General features: G+C 35.8%; 1 protein-coding gene across 1 annotated transcript in view; it reads left to right on the top strand.

Moving 5' to 3' along the window:
* Positions 1 to 6000, top strand: part of LOC111056207 — a gene marked incomplete in the record, with an annotated part of 336828 nt that overhangs the window by 212255 nt on the left and 118573 nt on the right.

Consider the following 6000-nt stretch of genomic DNA (forward strand, 5'->3'; position numbering starts at 1 on the left):
CGAAGACCTGTAAAATCGTTGTCTCATGACTTAGTTGATATCTTCCAAAACAGAAATCTTTCATGTGAAATATATAAAAATAAATGTGTTTCGATAGAAATTCTTGCAGTTTATACCACCGCTGTATTTAAAGTGGAAATTTATAAATCACATGATTCTATTTATTTATTCATTTATAATGTAATTGTGCTCATAACCTCAAATTGGAATGATTAAGTTTCTTATTTCAAGTTTTGGGTAACTCCTTCTCATTCCTTCCAATGTTTTTTTCAACTCATAGTCTGTGAGATATTACTTTTAACATGAAGAGGAAAAACTCATTTCTCCTTCCACAGTTATAGACACAGACGGACATCCTGCGCACAATTGGATGTGCCGTGTCATTTCGCTTTACGTTCTTGTGATAAACACATCTCTGTAACATACACAAACCAATATATCTGCTGACCAGTAAACGACTTGGAACATTGCTAGCAATAGCTGGATGGAAGCTCTCTCAGGCCAGGGACACACGACACGGCAAAACTGCCGGACCTGCTGTTTCGCCGGGTCCGGCGCCGGATGAATACCAGATCTGCCATTCGACTGTCGCCGGATACAACAGCAATAATAACAGAATTTGTTTAATGTACTTAGCATGTACCCGCCTATGAACTTCTGGTTCTCAGTCGCATTTATACAATGGTACTGTCAAGAGCTCACAAATTGGCTGCGCTATGTTTGCTCCACCACTGGAGAGAGAGGAAACGGAGCCGAATTGTTTGGAGTCATTCAAATCTAGAGAAAACACAGCTTCATGGAGCATTTTATTCTCTACTTGTCCAACTTAGGAGTGATGATAATAAGTTTTTCAACTATTTTCGGATGTCGGTGACCACTTTTGATGTGCTTTACTTCAAGATTGAATGTAAAATACAAGGACATAATACCAACATGGGAGATTGTATTCCTCCACAAGAGTTGCTTGCAGTTGAAGGTAAGCTTCTACGTTTTCTTATAAGAAAACGTAAGTAAGAAAACATACGTATTCTTATAATATTATTTCAGATGCTTGTCTGTCTGTATATGATTTTTACTGTATGTCAAATCGTTTGCAAACAGTTTACTGTATTTTGCAAAACGGTTGTAATAAATTAAATTTGGTTAAGCAAACAAAATCGCTAATTGAAAGGATTTTATAGGTCTTGAGCAAACAGCTGTTCTATTATCGCCGGGTGCGATAGCAACAAGTGAAAGATTAGATAATAACGGGTATCCTGGCTAAAATTAGAACAGCCAAATAGAAAAGAATTTTATTTGCTATTTATTATATTACAGTATATAAAATATTGGAATTTTGAGGTTAGGCTATAATACCTACTGGTCGGCAACCTAATAATCGATCAACCGTGTAATTTGAAATCTAGCCAGACACCTTGGCAAATTTTTGTTACAAACAAGTAGTATTCAACTAGAGGATTTGGTAACCACATGGCAACTAGTTGTAAATGGAAAAACAACTTGAAAAGTTTGAAAAAATGATTATTTGTAATGAACATGTACAAAACACATAGAATAAATAAAAATATTAAGGAAGTATGATATTCAGTAGGCGCATGGATACATCTATGAATTTTGGATGAACCAATCAAATTGCAGTAGTTGATGGGCAGCAATAACGAGCTGATTCAAATTTATCCATAGATATTTATATAAATGATAAGATTTTATAAGTTATCACTACTCAGTTCATGCATCTATAATTATAAATATAATTATAAGATGTAATACCTAAGATATAGGTAATAACTTGGCAGATTGGCACGGACTATTTGATCTTCTTAATGGCGTAGTAACTGAATATTTAAATATATGCAAATTTGGAAGTCGGAAGTATGATTGTAGAAAATAGGGGTGGATCAGAGTCCACTTGCTTGCCAGATGCCACCATGGAATGCCACCAAATTTTGTAGAGCACAAGTCCCCTTTTATTAAATTGTACGTTTGAAAGATGTAAAGTCTAAATTCATTAATTGATTTTTTATAAGACTTAGTGATGCTGTATTAAGGTGTAAGTCATTTAGATATTTATTTATTCCCTTGGAGAAGACAACTTCGGCCACCAGAAAATCCAGGACAACAGGAAATTCGGATCGCCACCATCATCTTGTGAATTTCAGTACATGAGTGATAATTATTGAGAAATATATGAATTTAGGGCGCCCTCAGTGCTTCGAGTGATATAAAATTATAGAAAGCTAGCTTGTCGAAAGGTTATAAATATCGAAATTAATATAAAAACTTGCGGAAGTCTTAGAAAGTACAAAAAGCATATTTTATTAGTTAAGAACTATATCAAATTTATATGTCCAAAGATGCATGGATGAAAGGAATATTTAAATTCAATGTTGTAATATATATATATGCTCACTCTATCATTAATTTTGTTAGCAAATTATAAAGATATAAATGTAGCTCATGTTCACTGGATAAATTGATTTATCTAATTCCACCAGAGGCCGAACTTAAGCCCTGAGATTTATATATATTAATATTTGAGATTTGTGATTCATCAATTGATTATTTTTTATTAATTTGGAGAGAAGATATATTTGAGATTTTTGTCGACAAGCAGCAGCAAGTTGATATCTGAGCTGCATAAAATAAATGCATATGATTAATGATTCTAAAAGCACATGGTAACGTTTCGTGCTAAAGAACTAGTGAGCTTATCTGTGATGCTTTCTTTTTGATGTATATATTTTGTTCTTATTTTTACTATTTTTGCTTGTTGCTCTATACATTTCTATATTTATTTATTTGTTGATTTTTGTGTAATATACTTGTATAAATTTTTATGGTGTATCCTTTATTTGTTTCCCTACTTACATGCATGACCAATCTCATTTTTATTTATCAAGTTACCAGTATTGAAATATTAATAAGATTACCATCTGACTATATTCTTCATCGAATAAGTTGGTTAAGACGGCGATATACAGCCTTGATAGTCAAATCTTTGGAAATAATACGTTCCAGAGATTTATATAAATTATCCAATATTGTTATATATGACCAGAAGAGTCCCAAATTTATAGTATTAAGTTGTAGTGGTGCAAATTCTCGCATCTATACTTGCGGATTTCGACAGATCAGTCACAGAAATTGTGAACTGTTGGAGCAGCTGACGTCAGTAACCGGCAAGAGCAGAGAATTGCGGGAGCTCCTGGGCGAGCCAGTAAGAATTTGGTATAATTTATATTCTAAGAACCACAACCAGGGTTATATATTTTGTTACTCATGCTCTATCGACTGCAGCCAAGCAGGGCAACCCGTTATTGAGAGAAATAACGTGACACGGTTTAAGATGCAATGATGAAACTTTGGCAGATTTTACATATAAATTTTCAAAATCGCGGCTATTTGAAAACTTGAAGAATCAAATTTTACAAAACGAGTACATTTTACAATGAAATGCATTGATATGTTGAATGTTACAGATCATACAGAGTGTTTACGAACCCCCTATCAAGAATACTCTGGGGCATTGCTCCTGGGTAAGGAACATATCTAAATATCATATAAAATTGTCCGGAAGTCTTCATTTACTCACATAGCGGTCATTTCACTTTTTTCACTTATTATTTTTCTCTAAATAATGGTTGAACATACGAAATTGAAACTTTGCACAATCATTTTTTATAACAACTGGACAATGCTACCAAGTAATTATAACAATTTTTCAAATTCATAAAACAAACTGGAGACTTATGGAAAATTTAAATAGGAGATGATATGATTAGATATGTTTATTACCCAGGAACAATGCCCAAGAGTATTGGTAGGGAATTTGTGAACACTGTATAATGAACATAACATACATAAACATATAATAATTGTAACACCCAATTTTTTGAGATCTTACAATAAATAAATGTGAGAGGCTAATGTATTTTAACTACTTTTGAGCACCTCAAGTGGCCTACCTGACAAAATTGTAACATTAAATTGATTGAACTGTGATATCCATCATTTGTAATAAATGATTGGTGACCTGTTTGTAAAGTAATAAAAGGGGGCGATCCACCAGTTCCCAGACGGGAGCACTGTAATATTGTTGTTGCATAGCATTTGATGGTAGAGCAAAAGCAGTTGGTTTTTTTTTATTATCAACTAGATGATTTTTTGAATTTGAAAGAAAAACATTTTTTTTAGGAGTCAGATTTATTTTATTTAAATGAAGAAATTAATGTGAGATTTAAATGTGAATTTTAACATATTTTTGTTTTATAAAAAAAATTATCCTACAACTATTCTAATACAGAACAATTGAGGAAGGTTATGAAATTTTGAGCATTTAATCAATTTTAAAAAATTTAAAAGAAACTTTGTTGCAAATGATTTTACAAAACGTTAGACACAAATGTGTTGGACAGATTATTGTTTTTTTTTTATTTAAACAAGTTATATGACAGTTCAAAGAAGCATTATTCATTTTTAATTAATTTGGAATTTCTAAAATCAAAACAATATTGAAAAATAAATGAATGTGGAACGATACCGTTATACTGTTGATGTCCATCCTAACTTGCCATGGTCTGAATGGAGAACCAGGGGATGTCCATCCACAGGTCAGATCGGTCTGTCTAGGGCGGAAGGCGATGAAAAAGTGTGAAAATATTCAGAAGAAAAGTGGAAAGCATTTTCCACTAGCTGGCTGGAGGGGAGACTAGAATGCTAGCCCCACTTCTACCTCTCCTCAGCGTTTTTAGTCTGTCAGCCAATACTATCTGATCAGCTTTTAGTTTTTAAAGTTGGAAAAAATTATTTCTCTCTTAAAGAAGGAACTGATGTTTGAGGGTATGTCAAACCTTGTGGTTCATGACAAAATACTACCCTTATAAAGCTGTCACAAGGTGAAATTGTGATGAGAAAATAGTTAATAATATTATTGAAAGACGTTTGGCAATCAGCAAAGCTTGCTGAATGCGGAGATAAAGAGGGTACCATTCTTCCACGCATTGATACGATCCTCACCGCCTCTGGCGGCAGCGCATCTCCATCCCCACTAATTTGGGAGAGTATTTGAATGCCGGACGTACCCCAGACCACAGCATTCCACTTTCAACCTTCCTCCTCCTTGTACAGCAGCCCGTTGGCTGCCATATGTCCCTGTCCTCCTCTCCTGGTATAGTGGCCTGTCAGCTGCCGTCTGTCCCTCCTGTACAGCGGCCCATTGGCTGCCATGCCATACGTCCCTTTCCTCTCATCCTCCCAGGGCACAGCGGCCAATTGGTTGCCATCCTTTTCTATCCATCCTCCCAGGGCACAGCGGCCTGTTGACTGCCGTCCCTTTCCATCCATCCTCCCAGGGCACAGCTGCCCATTGGCTGCCGTCCCTTTCCGCCCATTATCCCAGGGCACAGTGGCCCATTGGCTGACATACGTTTCCGCCCATCTTCCCAGGGAACAGCGGCATGTTGGCTGCCGTCCCTTTCCACCCATCCCCCAGGGCACAGCAGCCCGTCGTCTGCCATCCCTTTCCACCTATCCTCTGTGACAACACATTCCATAAGCAGGCTGGCATAGCTCAAATTGTCAGATAGCGAGCAGTAATTTTGATAAGATAAGATGCCAGCCAGCACTCATGCAGCTTTAATACAATAAATATTTCATTTCAATTCTGTGTTATTATGAATGTAATAATGTTTCTGTCAAGTTATATTTTTAATTATTCCTATATCCTCTCTCGGAAAGATGTTCTCTGAATTACCCCTCCAGCTCTATGCTCATTTGCTTTTGCAGACATTATACTTTCTTACTTTGTCAATTGAGGGTCCTTACCGCTCACCAAACAACTTTGGTGAAGTCTCTTATTGTAACGGGACTCTCTCCCAGCAACTGTAACAGAGCTCACCCTGTTTCCATGCATTCTTCTCCTAGACTTCTCCAGACTCGCAGGCAATCGGTTGAAGTGTGCGGTTGATTCAAGTGAAAAAACTGAATAAACGGTATTGGTAA

The sequence above is a fragment of the Nilaparvata lugens genome, chromosome 9 (assembly GCF_014356525.2).
Source record: "Nilaparvata lugens isolate BPH chromosome 9, ASM1435652v1, whole genome shotgun sequence".
In the NCBI taxonomy this organism is placed as follows: domain Eukaryota; kingdom Metazoa; phylum Arthropoda; class Insecta; order Hemiptera; family Delphacidae; genus Nilaparvata; species Nilaparvata lugens.